At 46.5% G+C, this 27,522-nt stretch overlaps 1 long non-coding RNA gene across 2 annotated transcripts; it reads left to right on the top strand.

Annotated features, from left to right (window-relative positions):
• Positions 1-60: 60 nt before the first annotated feature.
• Positions 61-24,799, top strand: LOC136004278 (uncharacterized). 2 transcript variants are annotated; one of them, XR_010608356.1, is made up of 3 exons: positions 61-366; positions 1,403-1,953; positions 23,391-24,799. It is a non-coding gene; the product is annotated as an uncharacterized LOC136004278 (long non-coding RNA). The 2 variants fall into 2 exon arrangements; XR_010608355.1 differs by lacking the exon at positions 23,391-24,799 and adding an exon at positions 13,009-13,093.
• The last annotated feature ends 2,723 nt before the right edge of the window (positions 24,800-27,522 follow it).

Raw genomic sequence — 27,522 nt, forward strand, 5'->3', positions numbered from 1 at the left:
CTGTCCCGAGACGCCGATTGGTGGATTGAGGCGCCAATCGACTGCCCACGGTGGAAAAAAATGAGGAAAGAGAAATTAAAAAAAAAAAAAAAGACTCAAGAAGAAGGGCAATGGAGTCGGATCGGTGGTGCTGTCTGCCCTACGCGATCACTAGGGGCGGTTGATCGGGAAAGGAGACGCGACAGAGCAGGTTTGAGTGACCCACAGGCGCGCAGCCGCAGTGGCAGAGTGCTTACGCACCGCTCGCGGATCCCCTAACCTTCCACGCCGGGCGCGTTTGGGAGCTGAGAAAACGTAGTACACGCCTTGATTCGGAGAAAACTCCAGGAACAAACTCGCCAACAAAGTTTTCAAGTTGACAAGCAGGTATTCTTTATTGTCGTCTGTGAAATACGAACTCACTCCTCTAAACGAGCGGTTTTATTGAGGGACAAAGTCAATAAAGCAAAAGCAACAGCGCTGGGCATATGACCGGAGCCAGAGGCACGAGTGATTAGTATTTGTTACAGGTTTATATATTTTCACTATTGCATTATTCACATACATTATTCTACAACCTATGTTAAGCTAAAAAGTACATGAACTCTGTTTTCCAGACACTAGCTTTTCTTATATCAACATCCCCCCCCCCCCCCCCCTTTCCTTTACCTTTACAGATTCTTTTACTATGTGACTCCATTTTGCTCAAGAGTTCTGGCCCTTTTTAACTTGTTGTCTAATCTTGTGTCTCTAGTGAGCTTTGTTTCTGTTATTATAAACTCATACAGTTATATCCACATAACCACACCTATGATTTGTGAAAGCCAATACTTTTATGTGTTTATCACATCGTCTTTATTAAGTCCGGTTGGCTTGAATATAGAGTCTCTATAGTTGCCAAGCATCCGTGTGTTAGTGGTTCTGTCGATTGTTCCTGCAAAAAGGATGCTGGATTCACAACATTAGTGACCACAATTTCTATATCATCCTGTTCCACAAGGGTGGCTTCTTTTCTAGCGGTTCCAAGTTCTCTCTGTCCTCCTGTTATTTTATATCCTAGGTAGGAAACTCATGTTTGAATTAGTTGGGCCTTTTGTTTGGATACCCAGTAACCATTCAGTCCCAGAAAATTTAATAATTCCACCGTCCACTGGATACATTCTTCCTTTGTTTCAGTAACGATTAATAGGTCATCCACATATTGTAACAGAGTCCCCGTATGAGTAGGTGGCTTCCAGATTCTGAAGAAGGAAACAATCAGCTGCCTTTGCATTATGTGTAGAAACCAGTCATTATAAATCTTAAGCACGTGACAAAGCTTGGAAGCTATAAAAGGCAGTGCTCTGAAGTGAATAAAGGTCATTTTCTGATTACATTAATCAGTGTTCTGACCGTTGATCTTACGCAAATGGCGCCCGAACAGGGACCCTCTTGTTGTTGCTTGACTGAGCGAAGAAGACAGCTGGAAGAGGAGGGGAGCGGAAAAGCCGACCGAAGGGGTTGCTGTCCCGGCAACTGAAGAAACAGAGTGCACTCTGAGGTATCTACACAGAAAGGGAAGCGTTACAACTGAGAAGGAATCTCATCTAAGAGTGGTGAGCTGTTGGGGAGGAGATGGGAATCTCACTGTTGAAAGAAGAGGCGGAGGTAGTAAAGCTCCTCCAACATATCCTTTCTAAGAGAGGACTAACATATGATGATCATCACTGCTGAGGTGAGTAGCTCGAGAGAGGACGCCTTCAACACCGGAGCGGGGGAGAGATCAGCGTCCAGGAGCCTCAACTCAGAGCGGCGAGAGCTACCGAGGGAGCCTCAAGTCCCCGACAGGACCTGCCCAGGAGCCGGCAGCTCAGCTGACGCGAGCAGCTGACACACAGGGGGCGGAGCCAGGAGCAACGGCACCATTTCTGAGTGGTTAAAAACCTGCCCCAGGGAGCGCGAGCTACCAGGAGCGCGGCGAGGCAGTTTGCGCAGGTAGGCGAGCGGGATGGTGAGCACCTGTCGTATGACCAGGGCCTGGTCTGGGAGCTCTGCCCTGGCTGCCTCGGCGGTGGCCAGCGTAGGCACCCAGACAGAGCAGATGACAGGGGAGGCTGCTGTGCAGGGCTCGGAGTTTGGAGGGTGCCTGCACTGGTCGTGTGAGGGAAAGGTGCATGATGGGCAGGGCTGCACTCTATGCTCCATAGTGGAGGTCCTCCTGCAGCAGGTGGCTGAGCTGCGGAATGCTATTAGCGGGCTTCAAGATGTCAGGCTAGCTGAGAGGAAGCAGGGCTGCTTGCTCCAGCCCCAAACTGTGCAGGGGCCTCAAGCTTCCCCTCCAGCTCATGAAGGAAAGAAGGAGGCCACCAACCCGGGAAATTGGGAATTAGTGACAAAGAAAAATAACAAAAGAAGGAAGAAAAGGATAATTAAAGGCAAGGGGCTTCCTCCTAAGGAGGTTAACGAGGAAACGCACCACAAACAACCGGATGATGCACAGGTAAAAATCTCTAGTGGTGCTACAAAGAAAAAGGGGCTGGTTGTAGTGATACGTGGATTGACTCCACAACTCGTTTAAGTTGTAAAGTAGGTATGCTTTATTCAGCGCTGAGGTGCATGGGGATCATTCCTCCAAAGTATGCACACCCAGGGTCGTTTTTCCTTTACATTTATTCCCTTAAGGCATACATATGCATTAGATTACTGATACGCCTATACATATTTAGTATCTGTCCCCGCTTCGTATTATAATGAGCTAGAAGGTCCTTTGTGCCTGCGCAGTGCCCCCTCTGGTCATGGGCAGGGGTCTCAAGATGAAGTAAATGAGTCTTCCTCCTGTGGGCAGGTGTCCTGGGTTGAGCAGCAGCAGTCATTTTTCTCCTTCTTAGGAGCTAGTACAGTGCTGTGTTTTGATCTTTTGGCCTTGGAGCAGCGCTGATAACGCCGATGTTTTCAGTTGCTGCTCGAATGTTTGGTCTGGCCAAGGACTTTCTGAGCCTCATGCTCTGCCAGGGAGGAGGGGAGGCCGGGAGGAAGCAGAGACAGGACACCTGACCCAAACTAGCCAAAGAGGTATTCCATACCACAGCACGTCATGCCCAGGATGTAACGGGGAGTTACCCGGAAGGGTTGGGACTGCAGGGTTGGAGGAGGTATCGGTCGGTGCTCGGCTGGGGGGAGTGGGGTGAGTTATTGGTCGGCTGGTGTTGAGGTGTTGTATTCTTTCCTCTTGTTATTTCCTTTATCATTATTATTATTGGTGGTAGCAGCAGTGATTTGTGTTATACCTTAGTTACTGGGCTGTTCTTATCTCAACCCGTGGGAGTTTCATTCTTTTCGATTCTCCTCTCCGTCCCTCCAGAAGCAGGGGGAGGGCAAGAAGGGGGGGGAGTGAGTGGACGTGGTTTGTGGTTGGGTTCAAACCACGACAGTTCTTTTTGGCGCCCAACGTGGGGCACAAAGGGTTGAGATAACGACAGAGATGATCAGATTAATAGTCGTCACAGTGCTGATTTATTGGCTCTCAAAGTTGTTTCTCTTGCTCTCAGAGCTTCAGAAGGTAGTACATTACTTAGAGCTGGTATTCCCTGTGGTAGTGTTTATCAAGTGTGGGGCTTGGGCTAAGGTTTTTGTTTCGCTGTACTTTATGGCAATGGCTTGTAATACGGTTGGGCTCCGGCAGCAGGGAGAGATGGACGTGGCCGTGGACTTGTACCCGGCCGTCCCGCTGCTCTTCACCGCCCTGGCCCTTCTCCTCGCCTCCGTCTTTGTGAAGCTGCGGGGAGCTGAGGGGGAGCGGCCCCGGGAGCCGGCGGCGGCCGAAGCGGCCCGGGAGAGCGGCCCCGGGGAGCAGGCGGCGGCGGGAGCGGGGCCCGAGCCCGGGAGGAAGGCGGCTGCTGAGCAGCGGGAGGAGGCCGCGGAGGAGCCGAGCCCCGCGGAGGAGCCGAGCCCCGCGGAGGAGCCGAGCCCCGCGGAGGAGCCGAGCCCCGCGGAGGAGCCGAGCCCCGCGGAGGAGCCGAGCCCCGCGGAGGAGCCGAGCCCCGCGGAGGAGCCGAGCCCCGCGGAGGAGCCGAGCCCCGCGGAGGAGCCGAGCCCCGCGGAGGAGCCGAGCCCCCCGGAGGAGCCGAGCCCCGCGGAGGAGCCGAGCCCCCCGGAGGAGCCGAGCCTCGTGGCGGCCGAGAGCATCCCCCGGCAGCCGCCCGCCGAGCCGCAGGAGGATGCAGGAGCCCAGGCAGCATTTCCCAGCAAGGCAGAGCAGGAAGAGCTGCACCCAGGAAGAGAGAAGCCGGTGGTGGGAGAGCCGGCAGGCACAGCAGCTGCACCAGCCCCAGGGACAAGTACAGCAGCGTCATTGGAGAGTTCTGAAGGGTTTGAATGGCCTCTGGGTACCCTTGGGACCTGCCTGCTGATTGTGATGGGGGTCAGCATGTTGGCACACACACAGAGTGTGTTCTACCCACGGCCATTTTGTCTGATCTCAGAAGTCAAGCAGACTCAGGTTTGCTTCTTGACTGGGGTTAGACAACAATATGGGAGGACCAGGAGATCTTCCCCAAGGCTGGACAGCCATGAGTGGCAGTGTGTGTGGGACAGTATGAGCGAGTACCTGGTCCACTGGGCCCCTCCAGTGCTTTGGAAGCGTCGGAGATGGAAGGCAGCTCTATGGAGTCCCCAGCAACAAGCTGCAGAAACTGCTGAAGGGGACAGTGAATTATTCGAGCCTGGTGGGCCATGACACTTCAGGCCATCAGGGCAGAGATGCAACATAGAGATGGACTCATGATCGAGGGGTGGACTTAGCAATGGACACTATTGCCCAGGTGATTCACGAGTGTGAACACTGCACACAGCCTCTCCTGCTCTGAGAGACTGTTACAAGAGATGGCGCCTGACATCATGGACCAGATGGACTCAGCAGCTTTATAGGTCCATGCACTAAGAAATGATCTTTTTCTCTGTGTGTATGTAGATGTATATATATATGTAAGAGTGATGGCATATTGAAGATGTGGGATCTGAGCATGACGTGAATGGTATGGAATAAGGGGTGGATAATGTCCTGGGTTGAGCAGCAGCAGTCATTTTTCTCCTTCTTAGGAGCTAGTACAGTGCTGTGTTTTGATCTTTTGGCCTTGGAGCAGCGCTGATAACGCCGATGTTTTCAGTTGCTGCTCGAATGTTTGGTCTGGCCAAGGACTTTCTGAGCCTCATGCTCTGCCAGGGAGGAGGGGAGGCCGGGAGGAAGCAGAGACAGGACACCTGACCCAAACTAGCCAAAGAGGTATTCCATACCACAGCACGTCATGCCCAGGATGTAACGGGGAGTTACCCGGAAGGGTTGGGACTGCAGGGTTGGAGGAGGTATCGGTTGGTGCTCGGCTGGGGGGAGTGGGGTGAGTTATTGGTCGGCTGGTGTTGAGGTGTTGTATTCTTTCCTCTTGTTATTTCCTTTATCATTATTATTATTGGTGGTAGCAGCAGTGATTTGTGTTATACCTTAGTTACTGGGCTGTTCTTATCTCAACCCGTGGGAGTTTCATTCTTTTCGATTCTCCTCTCCGTCCCTCCAGAAGCAGGGGGAGGGCAAGAAGGGGGGGAGTGAGTGGACGAGGTTTGTGGTTGGGTTCAAACCACGACAGCAGGGGTCCTCAAGATGAAGCAAATGAGTCTTCCTCTTCTTAAACTTTTCACCTTTTAATCTTTGCGCATGGCTTTAGGGTTTAGTCGGTACCTCATCCATAAATCATCAGCTTCTCCCCCTTATCAACAGACCCAGACATTCGCATTTCCTTGTCAATAGTTGCTTATCAGTAGAATCAGGCCTCTGTCTCCTCCCCTTATCAGTAGTTTGTGCCTTGTTCTGTTTAGTAAGCATGATAGGTGTTTACAACAGACAATACTTTTGTTTAAGCAAGGAATTCTTCTAACTCTTATACAATACCCTGTATTGTTCCCTTGTACATTTATTAACCCTGTATCAATCCCCCCTTTTCTATAAAGTGAGTAAATTCTTTTACTCTTCAGACAAGTTCCTCTTTCAACCAATTCTTGCAGAAGGTATCTCTCAGCACCTTATTATGTGTATTTGATAGAGAGTTCAAAATCATTATGTGTCGTAACATTGGCCAGTTCCAAACAAATAATTCAATCGACAATATGAAACGAATACTAACTAACATTAGAAGAACAATAATGGGGTGACACAACGTATTCAGTATGCCAGTTGCAGTTGGTGGTCATCCCAAAGGTACATTTCACCAGTGGTGGCTTGTATCTGGCCCTACCCTTAGTAGGACTCTGCTTATTTCTTCCATATTATGATGGATGCCTGTTTTCCTGGACCCCTCTTATCAGGTCTGGATTTTATCAGTTGGTGGGATATAACTGGTGCTGAATATGCAAAGTCACACCCAGTGATCTTAGTAAAATTATAAAAACAAAATTAGAATGATTCTTAACAGTCATGATTTCATTATCATTATCTATTCTCACAAAAGCACAAGCAGTTCTTAAGCACACACATACACAATATATACAAGTACAATATATACAAGTACAGTCCTTTGAGTAATGTCTGGATGGATTTCAAAATGAGAAGTGCCTTGTTCTGTATCAAGGCATATGTTCTTAGTATCAATTGCGTTTCTTCTCAGGCCTTCACAGTTCTAGTTGGAAAGGCTTCTGGCCAATCTGAAAAGATATCCGTTAGTGCCAACAAATATCTATACCCCCCTTTTCTTGGCAGTTCTGTAAAGTTGATCTGCCACTGTTGTCCTGGTTTGTTGTCCCTCCCAGTTTGACCCATTTTGGGTTTAGGATTACTTTTGGGGTTTGTTTGGAGGCAGAGATTACACTGGTGAGTTACCTGTTGAATAATAGCATACAGAGTTATAGCCATAATTTTGCTTATCAAATATTTATATTGACTCCCCATTGTGTTTTGATGTGCATTCTTTACTAAGGACCATAACGAAGATGAGGGAACAATTATCTTTCCCTGTGGTGTACTAGCCCACCCTTCATCTTGACCTATAATTAATTTCTGATCTTCTTTATTATAGTTTGGCTTACCTTGTAGAGAAATTTTCCCATCAGGAATTAAAGCTCCTTCAATTGTTATCTCACCTTTTGCAGCTTCTTTTGCCTCTCTGTCCGCCAGCTCATTTCCCTCCTCCAATTCTGAGCTCACCTTCTGGTGTGCCTTGATGTGCATAATTGTCACCTTCTCAGGTAGCTGGACCTCTTCCAACAGTCTCAGTATTTCTTGTGCATGTTTAACGTTTTTTTCCTTGTGAATTCAACAGTCCTCTCCTTCTAAATGGTACCATGTGCATGCACAACTCCGAATACATATCTTGAGTCTGTATAGACATTTATGTTTTTCAGCATGTCGTTTTCTACTGATGACATAGCTGTTCCCAGTAAACCAGGTTTCTACGTCGTCTAAAGGGGTATCTTTCAGATCCGGACGACTGGAATATGTGGCCTCAGTAGTCTCTGCTGAGGCTTGCTCCACCATGATGGCTTGATATTTCAGAAACCTTTGTGGGGAAAGCCAGTGCCCACCTTTCACTTTCAGCACTGCAGACACTGTATGGGACACCAGCACAGTCATTTTCTGGCCCAAGGTTAGTACAACTGCTGCAACGGCCCTGAGGCATCCAGGCCATCCTTTAGCTGCAGAGTCCAATTGCTTACAGGCCCAAGTCCTGTGCTAGTAATTTCTTGTTTCTTATGGGAGAAAAGAAAGAATGGTTTACTCACATCTGGGAGTCCTAAGGCTGGTGCCGACCTCAAGGCGTTTTTAATTGGCGGAAGGCTCAAGTCGCTTCTCTTGTCACTGAAGATTCTTGTTGTAGTGCATATAGAGGCTTAACAATTAGTCCATGATGGTAGATCCACAATCTACACCATCCTGTTATACTGTCCAGGCCACACAGGCCTTTTCTGTCTGGGTAGCTATTAGGATGTCATCTATGTACTGCAGTAACTTCTCTTCTTCCGGTGGGGCTTCCCAGGACTCTAAGTCTTTTGAAAGTTGTTCTCCAAACAGGGTGGGACTGTTCTTAAATCCCTGAGGCAACACCATTCACATGAGCTGGATTTTTCACCTACTCTTGGGGGTTTTCCATTCAAATGCAAAGATTTTCTGGCTGGCTTCCTGGAGAGGGAGGCAAAAGAAAGCATCCTTCAAATCTAGAATAGTAAATCAAGTTAGCTCTGATGTTAAGCATGTTAGCAAAGTGTATGAATTTACTATTACAGGGTAGTTATTTTGTTAACAGCCCATAAGTCCTGTACCACCCGGTATTACCCATAAGGTTTACAAACAGGTAAAATAGGGGTGTTAAAATCAGATTGGCACTCTTTTAGCAGTCCTAGCTGTAGGAAATTCTCAGTCATTTGGAAAAAATTCCTTCCCTATCTTCCCTCTTCAGGGGGTATTGTTTAATCCTGACAGGCTGTTTTCTCTCCTTGAGCTTATCTGTATCGGGGGGTGCATTTTTGGCCTTTCCAGGTATGTTTGTAGTCCATACCCCTGGGAATACCTGATCCAGTATATCTTCAATCTGACTTCTCCCTCGATATGATTAGTGATCAAAATTAAACTTTAACATCTCTATATACTGTTGGTCCTTTACTTTTAAAGTGATCTCGCCTCCTTCGAAAGTAATGGTCGCTCCCAAGTGTTCTAACAAATCTCTCTCCAAAAAAGCTTTTGGGGAGTTAGGCATATACAAAAACTTATGGATGCCCCATTGTTTTCCCAATTGATATTTTAATAGTTTACAAAAATAAGCCTTTTCACCTTGGCCAGTTGCCCCTTTTATCATCATATAATCGTCCCCAAAGGCATTAAAGCTTTGTTTAAAACTGAATACGTTGTGCCCGTATCAACCAAAAATTCCATTTCCTTTTTTTTTTTTTTCCTTTTGTCCCCTAGCTCCATTATAACCAGTGGATCTGCTAGGGAAGATTCCCCTGGTTCCCGTCAGCCTAGTTCCAATTCAGTCACCTGAGCCACCCCATGGCACTCCCACCAGGGCAGTCTCACTCCCAGCGTCCAAACTCCTCATAGCACTCACACCGATCCGGTTCCACAGAAGAGGAGGTCACTCCCCCACTTCTGTCCGACGTTCGTCCTCCACCAGTTTCAAAGCAACCAGCGCAGCCGTGGCTGTAGCACGACCCAGCTTTTTCTTTTCTACCTATTTCCAATTCCTGTACACTTTCCATACTTCCTCCTTCACTCCCATCCACATTTATTCATCAACCCTTCAGTCCCGTCTGTCAACATGTCTGTCTGCCCCAGCACCCATCCCATGCTCAAACACAGGAACTGCGGGAGCTCCCCTCCTTTCCCCCTTGGTTTTCCCTTATTTATTTATTTATTATTTTTCACAGGTGCTCACTCTGCTCTGCAGGGGTTACAGATGCCTGCCTCTGCAACAGCACTTCTGGTTTAACCCCTTCTTAACTCTGAATGTGAATGTGCTGCTTGTTGCCAGTGATGGCAATTTCCTCCTCCTTATCAATACCTGATAGGACAGAGGCAGAGGGTGCTCCTCTTGGGGGTACCTGTGATACATAATTTTCTTGATGACTGTCCCAATATCACAGGCTGAACAACATCTCTCCAGCTTAGCTTTCTGGTTTTCCCTGTCCTTTTCCAAAACCAAAATTAGGGATCTGGCAGAGTTATATTAATTTCACATTCTGTCTGCCACTCCAGGTGCTTTCTTAAAGTGAAACATATCTGCATACATTACTTCATCGCATTTTCTTGGCCACCTCAAAACCAACATAAATTGTAAAAAATGTATTAGAATTCAGAGTTCCATTTTTAGGCCATTTTTCCTGATTTTCCAAAGTATATAAAGGCCACCATTGGTTACAATATTTTACCAATGTTTTCTTGTTTACCGAGCCCCCAGAAGAACCTCCCAGTTCTTTCCAATGTGCCAAAATGTAACCCAATGGGCTTTTCTTCAGAATTCCCTTGTTTTGACCGGCTCCCATTTCAAACAATCTCTTACAAATCTCTATAGCTTCTCTTTCCCAGTGCTCTGCAAATGCACTTAAAATATGAGAGCACCTACACACAAGTTTAATGATATTCTCAGGGGATTCAGTACGATAGTATCTCTGGGTTCTGCAGATCAACTCCCCTGTCATTAGAACATAGTTTCAGTTCCAGCAAAATTTACACTGCCCTAGTATCCACAGCAGGTTCCACTGTTCAAAACTTATTATGCACTCATATGTCAGGTTATGAAGTTTTTCCTAATATCCCCCGTTGATTGTCCCCAAAAGAGAGACATTAATTGTTGTATTCCCATTTTATTTTCTCCTTTGTAACCACATCTTCTCAAATTTTCTTTGATACCTTTTATAAACCCTTTCTCAGTTTTCCTTTCTAACTTCCCGGAAGTCCGCCAGGATTTTGTGGCTTTTCTCCACAAACCCACCAGCGTTTCATAAGACACCCCGAGCAGTATCTGCCCCACTACCCTGAGTGGCTATAAAAGTGGGATACATACTAAAAGCACTGCCACAATATCCACGTGAAATGCCACCCATCACATACAGTTACACTCCCACAAGGCACATACTCCCACAGGGCACACAGCCACAATATCCACGTGGAATGCCACCCGTCACATACAGTTGCACTCCCACAAGGCACATAGGGAATTCCCTTGCCCTTGTATTTCGTAAAGTTATCCACTGAGGGAGGGGTAGCCGGACCTTCCCCCGCTTTCTGAGCTGCTTGATGGTTATACACAGACAAGACACAGGACAGAAAAACATAAACGCTTCGTCGGTCTCCGGCCGCTCCCCTCGCGGAGACACGGAACCGCGGATTAGGACTCCACACTCGCTTCGTAGCTACGCTACGTCTCAGTCACACAGAAACACATGGGATCCCACACACTCACACTATGGTTCCGCTTACCCTTCTCCTGCTTCCTACACGGTCATTAGCAGGTCCGTCCTGGCTCCCAAAACCTGGGATGCAGCGGAGACCTGGTGGGTTCGCCTACCCTTCTCCTGCTTCCTACACAGTCATTAGCAGGTCCGTCCTGGCTCCCAAAACTTGGGATGCAGCGAAAACCCGGGCTCGCCCGATCCGCCTTCAGGATCGCTCGCAGCCGCGCTATCGGTCGATGAGCCCCCAGCTTGCAAGCCCTACCTGCCAAGGGGAACTCCGCTATGCACCAGACGTCTCTGCACGCCTTACCAGCAGCCCCGGGCCACGCGTACGCCTTACAGGCCCCCTCAAGTACCTAAATTTCAAGCATACCGTTTCTCCGCAGCCGGCACAGGTTGTTGTCTGTCCCCGCAGTGAGCGGATGAGAAGCGGAGCTCCTCCAGGCAAGCAGCCTGGGGCGCCTAGGATGTCCGCTCCTCACCCGATCCTGCAGCCAAACAGAGGTCTCCTGGCTGGCTCGCCAAATTGATACGCGGATTGACTCCACAACTCGTTAAAGTTGTAAAGTAGGTATGCTTTATTCAGCGCTGAGGTGCATGGGGATCATTCCTCCAAAGTATGCACACCCAGGGTCGTTTTTCCTTTACATTTATTCCCTTAAGGCATACATATGCATTAGATTACTGATACGCCTATACATATTTAGTATCTGTCCCCGCTTCGTATTATAATGAGCTAGAAGGTCCTTTGCGCCTGCGCAGTGCCCCCTCTGGTCATGGGCAGGGGTCTCAAGATGAAGTAAATGAGTCTTCCTCCTGTGGGCAGGGGTCCTCAAGATGAAGCAAATGAGTCTTCCTCTTCTTAAACTTTTCACCTTTTAATCTTTGCACATGGCTTTAGGGTTTAGTCGGTACCTCATCCATAAATCATCAGCTTCTCCCCCTTATCAACAGACCCAGACATTCGCATTTCCTTGTCAATAGTTGCTTATCAGTAGAATCAGGCCTCTGTCTTATCAGTAGTTTGTGCCTTGTTCTGTTTAGTAAGCATGATAGGTGTTTACAACAGACAATACTTTTGTTTAAGCAAGGAATTCTTCTAACTCTTATACAATACCCTGTATTGTTCCCTTGTACATTTATTAACCCTGTATCAGTAGTAATAGGGGACTCTACTTTGAAAGGGACGGAAGCACTCGTCTGTCGGCCTGACCCCATCTCGAGGGAGGTGTGCTGCCTACCAGGCGCAGGGATCAGAGATGTTAAAGAGAGGTTGCCTGCTCTAGTATGTTCCACGGACTATTACCCGCTCCTGGTGATCCATGTGGGTGCTAGGGATATAGATAGTAGTAGACTGAGGACCATAAAGAAAGACTATAGAGCCCTGGGAGAGGTGGTTAGGGGCTCTGGAGCTCAGATAGTCTTTTCGTCAATTCTCCAGGACACAGGGGAGGACCAAGAAAAAGCTAGGAGAATTGGCCAGGCCAATAGATGGTTAAAAGGGTGGTGTCATAGTCAGGGGTTTGGGTGTCTTGAACGTAGGAATAAAGTTAGTAGGCCAGGTCTACTGGGGGCTGGTGGAGCTGGTCTGATGATAAAGAAGGGGAAGAGCAGTTTTGGTAGGAGGCTTGCCAGACTGGTCAAGGAGGCTTTAAACTAGATGTGTTGGGGGAGGGGTCATCATTCCATCTCAACACACCCAGACAGTTGCCAGCACCTATAATAAATGCTCGGAACAATGTAGATATATTCCAGCTGCTCCAGCCAACGAGTCGGCTTCAATTGCAGCTTGGCTCAGATGCCTCTATACAAACGCCCATAGCATGGGCAACAAACAAGAGGAATTAGAGTTGTGTGCATGTCTACGGGGGTATGATATAATAGGCATCACAGAAACATGGTGGGATGGCTCCTATGACTGGAGTGTTGGAATGGAGGGTTACAGGCTCCTAAGAAAAGACAGGCCTGGCAGGCGGGGAGAGGGAGTTGCCCTTTATGTTAGGGATAGACTGGAGATTATGTAACTCTGGGGACAGGTGAGCAGTTAAAAGAGAGTTTGTGGGTCAGGGTTAAAGGGAGAACAGTGATGGGAGACATTACTGTGGGGATCTGTTACAGGCCACCTGATCAAGGAGAACCTGTGGATGAAGCACTCTACAGACAGATAGGAAAAGCCTCACGCTCGCAGGCCCTTGTTCTCATGGGGGATTTCAACCACCCTGACATCTGTTGGAACGATGGCACTGCATGGCACAAGCAATCCAGGAGGTTCCTCGATTGTGTGGAAGACAACTTCCTTCTGCAAGTAATAGAGGAGCCGACAAGGAGAGGTGCCATGCTTGACCTTGTGCTCACCAACAGGGAAGGGCTTGTTGAGAATGTGGTACTCCAGGGCAGCCTTGGATGCAGCGATCACGAGATGGTCGAATTTGAGATCCCCAGGACAGTGAGAAGAGCGTGCAGCAAGCTCACTGCCCTGGACTTCAAAAGAGCAGACTTTGGCCTCTTCAGGAGCCTGCTTAGTAAGGTTCCATGGGATATAGCCCTGGAGGGCAGAGGGGCCCAAGACTGTTGGGTGATATTCAAGGATCACCTGCTACAAGCTCAGGAGTGCTGCATCCCAACTAGAAGGAAGTGCAGCAGGAGGGCCAGGAGACCTCCTTGGATGGATAAGGAGCTGCTGAGGAAAATTCAAAGGAAAAAAGAGGCTTATAAAAAATGGAAGCAAGGACAGGCGGCCCGGGTAGAGTACAGGGATGTTGTCCGGGAAGCTAGGGACCAGGTTGGGAAGGCTAAGGCCCAGTTAGAATTAAACCTAGCCTGGGATGTTAAGGATAACAGGAAGGGATTCTACAGGTACGTAGCAAACAAAAAAACAGACTAGGGACAACATAGGCCCCCTGAGGAAGCTCTCGGGAGAACTGTCTGCACAGGATTTGGGGAAGGCTGAGGTTCTGAATGACTTCTTTGACTTCACTGTCTTCACTGGCAAAAGCTCTGACTGCACCACCCAAGTTTTAGAAGGTAAACGCAGGGACTGTGAGAATGAAGACCTTGGGCCCGCTGTAGGAAAGGATATGGTTCGAGGAAATAAAGCCCCCATTTTCAAGAAGGGGAAAATGGAAGACCCGGGGAATTACAGACCAGTCAGTCTCACCTCTGTGCCTGGTAAAATCTTGGAGCACATTCTCCTGGACAACATGCTAAGGCACATAAAAAACAAGGTGCTTGGTGACAGCCAGCATGGCTTCACTAAGGGGAAATCCTGCCTGACCAATCTGGTGGCCTTCTATGATGGGGCTACAGATCTGATAGACAAGGGTAAAGCAGTTGATGTCATCTACCTGGACTTGTGCAAAGCGTTTGACACTGTCCCGCACAACATCCTTCTCTCTAAATTGGAGAGATATCAATTCGATGGATGGACCACTCGGTGGATAAAGAACTGGCTGGATGGCCGCACACAAAGAGTTGTGGTCAATGGCTCGATGTCCGGCTGGAGACCGGTAACAAGTGGTGTCCCTCAGGGATCGGTGTTGGGATCGGTCTTGTTTAACATCTTTGTCGCTGACATGGACAGTGGGATTGAGTGCGCCCTCAGCAAGTTTGCCGATGACACCAAGCTGTGTGGTCCTGTTGATATGCTGGAGGGAAGGGATGCCATCCAGAGGGACCTTGACACGCTTGTGAGGTGGGCTGATGCCAACCTTATGAAGTTCAACCACGACAAGTGCAAGGTCCTACACCTGGGTCGGAGCAATCCCAGGCACGGCTACAGATTGGGCAAAGAAGAGATTCAGAGCGGCCCTGCGGAGAGGGACTTGGGGGTGCTGGTCGATGAGAAAATGAACATGGGCCGGCAGTGTGCGCTCGCAGTCCAGAAAGCCAAACATATCCTTAGCTGCATCAAAAGGAGTGTGACCAGCAGGTTGAAGGAGGTAACTCTTCCCCTCTGCTCTCGTGAGACCTCCCTTGGAGTTTTGTGAACAGTTCTGGTGTTCTCAACATAAAAAAGACATGGAACTGTTGGACCAAGTCCAAAGGAGGGCCATGAGGATGATCAGGGGACTGAAGCACCTCCCATATGAAGATAAGCTGAGAAAGTTGGGGCTGTTGAGCCTGGAGAAGAGAAGGCTGCATGGAGACCTCATAGCAGCCTTCCAGTACCTGAAGGGGGCCTATAGGGATGCTGGGGAGGGACTCTTCGTCAGGGACTGTAGTGACAGGACAAGGGATAACGGGTTAAAACTTAAACAGGGGAAGTTTAGACTGGATATAAGGAGGAAATTCTTTCCTGTTAGGGTGGTGAGACACTGGAATCAGTTGCCCAGGGAGGTTGTGAGTGCTCCATCCCTGGCAGTGTTCAGTGCCAGGTTGGATGAATCCTTGGGTGGGATGGTTTAGTGTGAGGTGTCCCTGTCCATGGCAGGGGGGTTGGAACTAGATAATCTTGAGGTCCTTTCCAAACCTAACTATTCTATAATTCTATGATTCTATGATGGTACCTGTCCTGGGTTCAGCAGTAGCAGTTATTTTTCTCCTTCTTAGTAGCTGGTGCAGCACTGTGTTTTGATTTTTTGGCCTAGGAACAGTGCTGATAACGCCAATGTTTTCAGTTGCTGCTTAGATGTTTGGTCTGACCAAGGGCTTTCTGAGCCTCATGCTCTGCCAGGTAGGAGGGGAGGCCAGGAGAAAGCAGAGACAGGACACCTGACCCAAGCTAGCCAAAGAGGTATTCCGTACCACAGCACGTCATGCCCAGGATGTAAGGGAGAGTTACCCGGAAGGGCTATTTCACTGCAGGGTTGGACGAGGTATCCGTCGGTGCTCGGCTGGCGGTGTGGGGCGAGTTTTTGGTCGGCTGTGTTGAGGTGTTGTATTCTTTCCCCTTGTTATTTCCTTTATCATCATTATTATTATTGGTGGTAGCAGTAGTGATTTGTGTTATACCTTAGTTACTAAACTGTTCTTATCTCAACCTGTGGGAGTTGCATTCTTTTCGATTCTCCTCTCCATCCCTCCAGGAGTAGGGGGATAGCAAGAAGGGGTGGAGTGAGAGAGTGACTGTGTGATTTATGGATGACTTTTTTTAAAACCACGACAGTACCTTAAAAGCCCTTTTAAAATGGTCAAAGGACCGGGAACTAATTTTGGGACTGGGTGCAGCTTTTGAGATACACACTTGGTACCAGATTGGATCCGCTTTATGGGAAGAAATTAGTAAGGGATCCAAGGAGGCTCATATATTAGCTACCTTGTGGCGACTGATTAAAGAGACTTTAGAAGAAATGAAAAGTGAAAGGGCAGCCACTGCGTCTGCGTTTGCTGCGCTTTTGCCGAATTCCTCTTGGACAGAATCCGCTTCAAATGAACTATTTTCCCCAATATCGGTGCCCGGACCGGCGCCGATACAAGCCCGAATCATAAACCCCCTTCAACCATCACAATCAACAGCTCCTGAAGTGAAACTAAAAGGTAAGTCTGATCCGGGGAACAACCACGAGGTGGCAGTAAAAACTCTCCAACCTAATACCGAAGATACTGAGGAATCAGGGGAGGAGGAGGAAACGAATTTCCCTCCGTCCCCCTCCTTCCTTATATCCACCACTGCCTCCATCTACGCCGGAATCTACCCCAGGGACGCCACAACAAGCTGAGATACCAACTGCCACTAGATCTTTAGAAGGACAGAGGGTATTCCCCAGAGCCACAGACAGCGTTTGATGTAAAAACATGTGGAACAGATTGGTGCGGAACTGTGAGATGAAGTTACAAAAGGCAATGACACTGTGAAAAATTTGTTAGTCATTTGGAGAACTATTTTAGAGATGTTAAAGTCAAAAAAAAAAAAAAAGAGAGACCGTGGAGCCCGTTGCACACCCATCCCCCCCAAACCTCCACCAGTTGCTGCTGCAGCTGCGAAGACTGAGGACAGAGATGAGGATGATCCTTGGATCCAGGCCCTATTGACCCCAAGGAGCCTGTGCACATTAATCAGACTGCTGTTGTTGCTGCTCCTGAGGTTCTGATGCCTGATAATTCTGATGCTGACCTGGATGGTCCTTTTGACCCGGGGCCTATTGATCTGGAAAAGGTGTCTGATTTATATCCCCCAGATCCTCATGATAAATTGTGGAGAGCTTTGCAAAGGACTGGCTGCGTGGCAGAGGCCATGCAGATGGTGATACGCTGCAGCTGGTGCAAATCTCAGATGGAAAAGTACAAGGGAGCAAGATGAGCGTGCCCTGGAGATAAACCGTGGCAGAAGCAGAACGATAATTAAGTTTGTGACCTTCAAGTTGCTTAATGTTTATCTTACTGACCAGACTCTTTATCCCTGATCCTATTTTGTATCCTGTTTTGCTGAATTCCTTTACTGTATCTTTAACCAATAATCTTGTAACCTGTAAAAGCTATAAACCAATGATCTTGTAACATGCAAAAGCTATAAGCCAATAATATCTCTGTAATCAAACTATAAACATGCAAGCAAGGTATATAAGCATCCAGCTGCTTAGCAATAAACGAGACTTCTAAAGCAAGTTATGCTCGTGTCTCCCAGCTCTTTGCGACATTTGGCGCCCGAACAGGGACCCAGGGGCTTTGTACAGAACAAGGAGCTGAAGTGGACAGACCTCGTCGCAGCAGGGGTGGCCTAAAAAAGACAAGAAGATTTGTCTCGAGGCTCCTGATGTCACAACGGTGAATCAGGCTGTTACGTGCCGCCAAAACCTTGGAAAAGCTGCAACAGTGCTGACAATACCGTATGGAAAGGCAAGCGGCATATAAACTGTTTGAGGACTTTTTGAAAGTTAAAGGGGCGGATTTAGATTATAAGAAGGAATTATTTAGTTTACTAGATTATGCTAAGTCATTGGGTTGTTTTATTAATCCACATACTGTACATACTTTAACGGAATGGCGAATATTCGGGGATATTTTGTGGGATACAACGATTAATGATGATAAAGTTGCAAAGAAATATGGTAAACCTTGGCAAGCTATATATAATACCCTGTTAAAACAAAAGGCTGGGAAGACAGCAGGGATCGGGAAAGCTCCGAAGAATGAAGCCTTCGGAAGGCAAAGAACGCTTCGCTGCTGGCAGCGTCGGTTCCGAGAGCCTGAGCAAGATTTTACTTGGCTCGCCGCCAGGAGGACAGTTATTAATTGCCTACATAAGTATGCAGTACTTCAGTTCTTCCGACATATCCTCTCTGCGAGAGGGATAGCGTATGATGAAGCTATGCTAAAAAGATTGTTGCTCTGGATTAAGGAGAAGGACTTAATCCAGGGGGTTGGAGAAGCCTTTGAGCTTGGGACTTGGGAAAAAATCGCTAAGGAAGAAGTCTCTGTTTTATGGATGTTTTCAGTCCTTAAAGTGAAGGGGGCAACCTTTAAAGAGACAGACTTAAATTTAATGTTGAAGTGGTCGAAGACGCATTGTCCAGAGACTGATGAGTCTACCGTATCTGAGGTCTCTCTGTGGAGTGGTGCACGAGTTGAGTTGTGGGACGCAGCCACGGAGGGCAGTGACACTGTGAAACATTTGTTGGTCATTTGGAGAACTATTTTAGAGATGTTAAAGTCAAAAAGTGAGATCATGGAACCCAGTGTCCCGTCCCCCCCACCCCTGGCCACCCCTGAGCCTCTGCCAGTTGCCGCTGCGGCTGCAAAGACTGAAGACAGTGATGAAGACACTCTTTTTGACCCGGACCCTATTGACCCCAAGAAGGAGCCTGTGCGTGCTCATCAGACTGCTGTTGCTGCGTCTGAAGTTCTGACGCCTGTTAATTCTGATGCTGACCTGGATGATCCTTTTGACATGGAGCCAGAAAAGAAACCTGATTTATATCCCCCAGATCCTCATGATAAATGGGCAGCTGTAAAGGGAGAAGCGAAACGGGTGGGGGATGCAGATGTATTGTGTGCTTTCCCTGTGATGTAGGTGCTGGATCAAGACCCGTGGTGGGAAGGTCTCTCGTATGCCCTTATCAGGGGTATCGGGAGGACTGTGGCGGACTGTGACGGACCGTGGACTTGGGGCCCCATATACAACTCATTTGATACAGTCTCTCTGTGATACTCATGTACTAGAAGTTGGCAAATATGTCTATGATTCTATTGATGCTTGGAAACCTTTATAGATATTGCTGGCCACTTCTTCTGACATAGGCTGGCCACCTGTGTCAGAATGAGTGTGCATTTTGATCAGTATAAAAGCCCAAGCCTCATGCGATGTGAGGGAGGCAGAGCCTCTGCGGGGACGCTCGCTAAGGTTGAGCCTGCCACCTCACACTGCAATGATGCTTGTTGGAGCTGGTTTCCTGATAGTCTTCACAGAGTCCTTGTGCCACGTTCTGTACGTGGGACTGTGTAGTGCGAGTAATGATTGTCTGGATTTTGTGTTTCAAATATTGTTCCAAAAGATGTGTGAAGTGTGCTTGTGGGATCCCATATGCATACGTATGTGTGTGTGTGTAATGAGGGCAGATGGTGTTCTATGTATTTTTTTTGTTATCGTGTTCATGTAAAAGTTTTTAACAGGTAGTGGTTTAACATTTCAGGCAAGAAAGGGTTAATGCAAAAGTGTGGTTGCTGACAGGTATTTATAGCTGCTGCCGAGCAGGCTGCTGTTTGTAGCTGTGCAAAGCAGGGTGAACAACTTTTGAAAAAAAAAAGAAAAAAAAAAAAAAAGGGAGAGAAGAAGGAAAGGTAGGGTTGCAGAGCACAGGTAGACAAATGCAAATCCAGGTGATAGATTGGAAATCTATTCAGAGAGAGGCTCTGTCAAACAATGATTTTGATTGTTTGCAGGCGTTGCAGGAAAAGATTCTCGCCTTTCCTGTTAAGTACCAGATTAACGCTCAAGGTCAGGCAGTAAATGCTGAAATGTCTCCCTTAAATTGGAAATTGCTATCTCAGTTAAGGCAAACTGTTATTTCTACAGGCATTCAGTTTGAACCCACTAGGCAGATGTTGTCATATATTTGGGGAACAGATTTTCTGTTATATTAAAAGTATTGTGAAATTAATCCTCACCCCTTCGCAGTTGTTGTTATGGAACATGTATTGGCAGAAAACCTGTCAAGAGGCGGTTGCAGTTCAGCGAGGCCAGGGAGATCCCCTGATTGGGGTGCAATTACAACACCTGATGGGAACTGGACAGTTCTCCACTAAGGAGGCTCAAGTCCAGCTAGGTCCAGAATTGTTAAAAGAATCTATGAGACTAGCCTTGCGAGCTCTATCACAGATTAAAGATACTACTGCAGCTCCTGCCTACATGAAAGTGACACAGAAAAAGGACGAGCCCTTCAGTACCTTTGTGGATAGGGTAGCTGATGCTATAAGGAAGTCAGGTACTCCAGAATACATGCATGGTATTTTACAGCGTCAGTGTGCAATACAGAACTGTAATGATGCTGTAAGGCAGATACTTGTTCAGTTACCTGCAAATGCCACTGTAGAAGAGATGTTAGAACGAATGGCACGGGTACCTATGGGGCATCAGGCAATGTTGGTTGAGGCAGTAAAAGCAGTGGGAGAGGCAATTCAAAAAAGTCATTCGCAAGTATTAGCGGCCTTGGCACCTTTGCAAGCCACCGGTATGGTCAAGGGTCCTCGATGTTTTGGATGTGGTCAGCCCAAGGTCATGGCTGTGCAGAATTTGGAGGAATGTGTTGTATGAATTTTTCTGATCATTCAAAATCCATTTACTCACAAATAGATACCCTACGACAGCTTACAGATAAATTATGGGTTGAACAAGATTGGGGATTTGAAAGATGGCTTCGATCATTAGGTCTTACTGAATGGGTGATATCCTTATTGAAATCTGGATTAATCATCGTTGTTGTATTTTTTTTGATTTTATTGTGTCTTCCCTGTTTTTGTTCCTGTATTCAATCTATGCTACAAAGGACGGCTGAGCACCTAACACAGTCAGTTTCGTTTGCCCAAACAGAAAAAAGGGGAATTGTAGGTAAAACATGTCTGATTTAGGGCCAAGACTCCGAAGGTCAAGAGGGAGTCTGTTTTATGTTAACAAGAACAAAACAGACTATGTGGCGGCTGGGAAAATGCAAGGCTTGCTGAGAAGAAGGTCTGTAAATAGTCACATGCATGCTTGAAGGTGTCTCAATGGCCTTTTTTACCCCTGGTGTGATGGCTGCCACTAATTGGAGAAATATTAAAAGCCTAGCATGCTTTGCTATCCAAGAATTTAATATCACATTAACCATATTAGATGACCTCTTATATGATGTTGACAGTATCCGACATGCTGTGTTACAAAATCGGGCTGCCATAAATTTTTTACTTTTAGCACAAGGTCACGGATGTAACGAATTTGAAGGTATGTGTTGTTTAAATCTTTCTGATCACTCAAGTAGTATACACTCTTAAATAGAAAAACTACGCAGTCAATTTAAGGATATTACTTTCGCTTCTAGTTGGTTAGATTCTTGACTATCTTCTTGGGGAATCACTGGATGGTTACTAGATGTCGTTAAGCATGGAATAATCATAGTTTTAGTCATTATATTACTAATAACCTGTCTACCTTGCTTGCTTCAATGTATCCAAATACAAATTAACAAAGCTATGAACAACCTCAATACGTCGCTTATTGTTCTTAAGAAAGAAAGGGGAAATGTGGAGAGCTTTGCAAAGGACTGGCTGCGTGGCAGAGGCCATGCAGATGGTGATACGCTGCAGCTGGTGCAAATCTCAGATGGAAAAGTACAAGGGAGCAAGATGAGCGTGCCCTGGAGATAAACCGCGGCAGGAGCAGAACGATAATTAAGTTTGTGACCTTCAAGTTGCTTAGTGTTTATCTTACTGACCAGACTCTTTATCCCTGATCCTATTTTGTATCCTGTTTTGCTGAATTCCTTTACTGTATCTTTAACCAATAATCTTGTAACCTGTAAAAGCTATAAACCAATGATCTTGTAACATGCAAAAGCTATAAGCCAATAATATCTCTGTAATCAAACTATAAACATGCAAGCAAGGTATATAAGCATCCAGCTGCTTAGCAATAAACGAGACTTCTAAAGCAAGTTATGCTCGTGTCTCCCAGCTCTTTGCGACAATAAATGGGCAGCTGTAGAAGGAGAAGCGAGATGGGTGGGGGATGCAGATGTATTGTGTGCTTTCCCTGTGATGTAGGTGCTGGATCAAGACCCGTGGTGGGAAGGTCTCTCGTATGCTCTTATGAGGGGTATCGGGCGGACTGTGGCGGACCGTGGACTTGGGGCCCCATATACAACTCATTTGATACAGTCTCTCTGTGATACTCATGTACTAGAAGTTGGCAAATATAAGTATGTCCATGTTTCTATTGACACTTGGAGACCTTTATAGATATAGCTGGCCACTTCTTCTGACGTAGGCGGGCCACCTGTGTTGGAATGAGTGTGCATTTTGGTCAGTATAAAAGCCCAAGCCTCATGCAATGTGGGGGAGGCAGAGCCTCCGTAAGGACGCTCGCTAAGGTTGAGCCTGCCACCTCGCACTGCGGTGATGCTTCTTGGAGCTGGTTTCCTGATAGTCTTCACAGGGTCCTTGTGCCACGTTCTGTATGTGGGACTGTGCAGTGGGAGTAATGATTGTCTGGATTTTGAGTTTCAGATGTTGTAGTTGTGTGGAGTGTGCTTGTGGGATCCCATACGTGTGTGTGTGTGTGTGTGTGATGAGGGCAGATGGTGTTCTGTGTGTTTTTTTGTTGTCGGGTTCATGTAAAAGTTTTTAACAGATAGCAGTTTAACATTTCAGGCAAGAAAGGGTTAATGCAAAAGTGTGGTTGCTGTCAGGTATTTATAGTTGCTGCTGAAGCAGGCAGGCAGGCAGCTGTAGCTGCTGCGGAGTAGGCAGGCACTTGTAGCTGCTGCTGAGCAGGCCACTGTTTGTAGCTGCTGCTGAGCAGGCCACTGTTTGTAGCCGTGCAAAGCAGGGTGAACAACTTCGGAACAGCCCCCCCCCCCCCAAAAAAAAAAAAATACCCACAAACAAAAACCAAACAAACAAACAAAAAAAAACCCAAGAAACAAAAACCAAACCTCTCCATCTATTGAAGTATTGAGGCAGTTTGTAGAGACACCACAGACAAAGCCTAAATGGCACCTGCAACACAGTGGGCGCATAGTAGGAGCCTTGCTTAGTGTGTTTAAAGTAACCTGGGGGTGAATCCAACAATTGGAGGAACAGATCGCTTGAAACAAGAACTGCTAACTGAAAAAGCAGGAGGGGTAGTGCAACCACAAGCTTTATCAGCCGTCATCTAAGCAGCATCAGGGTGGCAGAGAAAGAAGAAAAAAAAAAAGGATAATGATGCAGCAAACTTCTTGACTGTTAAAAATGTGCAGTTTACTTCTGCAGCTGCTTTACATTCCTTTTGCATCAGAATGCTTCTCCTTTAAGAAATCACTTTAACTTGTCTACTTCTCAAGAACTGATAACCCGGAAGAGGGGGTATATTTGTGTCCTCCTACCTACAGGTCCATGGCGGCTGCCTGCAAAGTTTGTCAAGCCTTGCCATGAGTTGGACAGACGAGTGGAAAAACCCAATGCCTCAGCTACAGGAGCCGACCGTGAATACCCCAAGCAGAATCAGAGAAAAATGCATGACTGCAAAACATCACTTGGAGGCAACTGAAAAGTAACAACTTGAATAAGTGTACTTGTAAAGTAGCTATTATTAGAGGCTGTGATTTTGTGTATAAAAGCACCTGTTTACTAGCCAGTTGCTAATATGAAACTACACCTTGTATTGTCTGGATTTGTCACTTGCAAAAGAGATGTTAGAGCATGCAAATTTGCAGCAGCTGCTAGAAAATGCTAAGGCAAGAGCTAGAAAGATTCTAATATGACGGTAGTGTTATAAAGCAGGTAATGGAACAAATTAAGAGGGTGGGAGAAATCCACTGGTAAGAAATTTCTTTGGCTAGTCCCTTGCTGCCATCAGCATCTTCACAACAAGGGGCAAGGACTGAGGTTGGCCAAATGCCTGCTACCACAGTTAAGGGCAAGACTGAGTTGGCCTCTGTGTTTGCCACCAAGAAGAACCCTTATCTCCACTGTTGGCTGCAACCCAGCAGGTGTGGAGCGCTGTGGACACATGCCATGCCAGACCTTGATGTGAGGGATGGCCTCCCTTGTTATCAGAGAGCCATCCAGGAGAAAAAGGACAGGCCCAGCAGCCTGTGGCTGGCATATGTTGGAGGTATGACCTAGTCCAAATCCCCTGCTCAAGTAGGGTCGTCTAAAAGATGTATAAAACAAAAAAAAAAGGGGAATATAAGGATTTTCTCCACGTGACGAACGATTCCTTGCCCAAACCACTGGTTCTATATAAAGACCTACATGATAATGAGTTGAAAGGACCAGTGCCATTGCTGACATGGGGTCAAGGATCCGGCTGTGTTCAGCTATCGACAGGACCATACTGGCTGCCAGCAAAACGTATAAAGCCCCAGAACTCAACAACATAAAAAAGCGACAATGACAAAAATCTTTATATCTGTTCTATTATGTGTGATCATGGGTAATGGACAAGTATACTGGGCACATTTGTTAAATCCCCCATTATTCCAACCTGTTACATGATGTGTAGGATACACTGGTATGCCACATGTTATAAAGATTCAAGTGACTTCAAATCAGACTAATCTTACTGAAAAAAAAGTAGTTGTAAACTCTTGTCCTGCATGTCAACCCACAGGCTTTGGCCTTGCTATTGGTGTAAATCCTCCAGGCATTTTACCGCTACAACTTTGGCAAAGGGATGTCACTCATGTTCCAGAATTTGGACACCAAAAATACGTTCATGTCTCTGTTGACACCTTTTCCATGGCAATTTGGGCCATCGCTCAAACTGGAGAAACTTCTCACCATGTTGTGAAACACCTTCACGCCTCTTTTGCTGTCTTAGGTGTACCCCTATCTCTTAAAACAGATAATGGCCCAGCCTATACTTCTTCTAGGTTTCACCGCTTTTGCTCGCTTTGGGGTGTGAAACATCTCACCGGAGTCCCCAGTTCACCCACTGGACAAGCAATTGTTGAGCAGGCTCCCCAGTCCCTTAAAAAGCTGTTATTTAAACAAAAAACGGGGGAGAGTAGTGTAGGACCTAGGGAATGCTTGGCAAAAGAATTATATGTGTTAAATTATTTACGCCTGGCAGGAGAAAGGGAAGAACCTCCCATGGTAATTCATGGTAGTGCCTTAAAATCAGGGTTAACAAAAAAGGAAAAGATTTTTGTTCAATACAAAGATCTCAAAACAGGAGAATGGAAGGGGCCAGTTGAGGTTTGTATGACTGGTCGAGGCTACAGGAGAAGGCCCTCGTTGGATTCCAGCGCGATGGGTAAAACCTTGGAAATCACTGATCAAGGAAACCTCAGAATAGCCTCATTTATAAGTTGGTGGATGATGGCTATGACTATAGGTCAAGCATTACATACCATAGAATCAAGAGAGAACATGTGGATCACCTGGGCAAACCAAACGAACCAGTCATCCTTCTCTATCTCCATGGCCACTCCTGGGGACCCTTTTTGTACTTGTTTAATCGGCATCACGTGCCTGCACCTGGCGGACTGGACCAATTGGATAAATAACAGGACAGCTTGAAATTTCATTTTATTTTTTTTATTTCATTATTTCATTAACCAGACATGTCATAGAATTTATGATTGTACTGTACCAGAAAACAAACCAGCCTGCTTTTATGGGGAAGTGAATCAAACAGGGATGGCTGGAGCAATGATCATTAACGCCTTAAACGCCACGATGCCTTGGGACCCTCAGGAGTTAGATCTCTGGGGATCCTTAGCAGGCAATGGGTCATGTTTTTATTTTGGGGGATTGGCATCTACAGGGGTAATTTTTTTATGAGAAATATAGTTGGACACAATGGACCAATATGTTGAGTAATTATGACTATAAAAATTATAGAAAAAATGGATATTGTAATGGAGCAATAGGTGCTGAGACCCTTGGTAGTAAATTTTCTATTTGGAATAATAATTTGCAAAACAATTTCCTAAAGAATATTTTTTTTAATCTGCGGACATAGAGCTTGGCAAGGGGTACCAAAAAACGTTCAGGAAGGGCCATGTTACATAGGGAAGATGACTATGTTTGTTCCCAGCATGAGGGATATGCTATCATTTTATAAAAGGAAAACCGAGCAACAAAAAAGATCAGTAGAACAACTAGGACCAAACTGTAATGATAATGTTGATATGTTAGGTAAAGTCGGAAGAGTTTTTATGTCCGTTTTTTGTTCCTGGGGCAATGGCTGGGAGGGCACTAAAAAACAGAGCGTTTAGCTTGCTGGACTGCAAAGCAGAGTAATATCACATCTAATGTCTTATCAGAATTATTAGAAGATTTAGACAGTGTTAGGCATGCAGTTTTACAAAATCGTGCAGCCATTGATTTTTTGCTTTTAGCACAGGGCCATGGTTGTGAAGATTTTGAAGGAATGTGTTGTATGAATCTATCTGACCATTCTAGTTCAATTCATCAGCAACTATCCCAATTAAAAGATAACATGAAATAATTAACAATCAATCATGGTTTGGATGGTTGGCTCCAAGGTTTAGGTATTACTGGGTGGTGTGCAGATTTGTTTAAATCAGGCATTACGATATTATTAAGCATTATAGTCTTTGTTATTATTATTAGTATAGTATGGCGTTGCTTAATGTCTGTATTATCGCGAATGATTAAAGGGGTCTGGATCGCTCAAAATAAAGAAGGCGGATTTGTTGAGAGCTTTTTAACAAACAATGGGCATGTGAGCGATCCAGGACTCTTGCCATTGGTTAGAGTTTGTAGTAAGGATTAACGGCCTAGTTCACAGGTTACTTCAGGGCAAAGTTGTGGCCACGTATGCGGAAGTTCTGCAGGAGGGAAACAGCTCCCGGATGCTGAAGAAGGGACCAATCAGCTGTCTTTGCATTGTGTGTAGAAACCAATCATTGTAAAGCTTAAGCACGTGACCAAGCTTGGAAGCTATAAAAGGCAGTGCTCTGAAGTGAATAAAGGTCAGTTTCTGATTACATTAATCAGCGTGCTGTCCGTTGATCTTCCACAGCTGTTGCTCCTCGCTTTATCTCCTAAAAGTCCATTTGAATCCAAATTTTTCGGTGCCCTCTGTGGCCTGTCCAGCATCAGAGTCAGTAGAGTATGAATGTTTGGACTCTGCTCCCACAGCCCAAGAGATGTGAGGAAAAGGTGGTTCTGTGCATTTTAAACGCACAGTGAGCTTTGCAACAGTGAAACACACACTGCTCTCACTCCTAGCTTTGTCTCCTAAAAGTCCATTTGAACCCGACATCTCCGGTCCCCTCTCTGCTGAGCAGCAGCAGAGTGAGCAGAGCACAAACGTTTGGACACTACACCCACAGCTGAAGAGCTGGGACAGAAAGCTGGTGCTGGACGTCTTCAGCACACTGAGCTTTGCAACAATGACACACACATTACTGTTGCTCCTGTCTTTTTCTCCTAAAAGTCCATTTGAATCAAACATTTCAGTTCCTGATCTCGCCTGTTCAGCAGCAGAGTAGAGCATGAACGTTTGGACTCTGCTCCCACAGTGGAAGAGCCAGGACAGAAAGCTGG

Source organism: Lathamus discolor, chromosome W (assembly GCF_037157495.1).
Source record: "Lathamus discolor isolate bLatDis1 chromosome W, bLatDis1.hap1, whole genome shotgun sequence".
In the NCBI taxonomy this organism is placed as follows: Eukaryota; Metazoa; Chordata; class Aves; order Psittaciformes; family Psittacidae; genus Lathamus; species Lathamus discolor.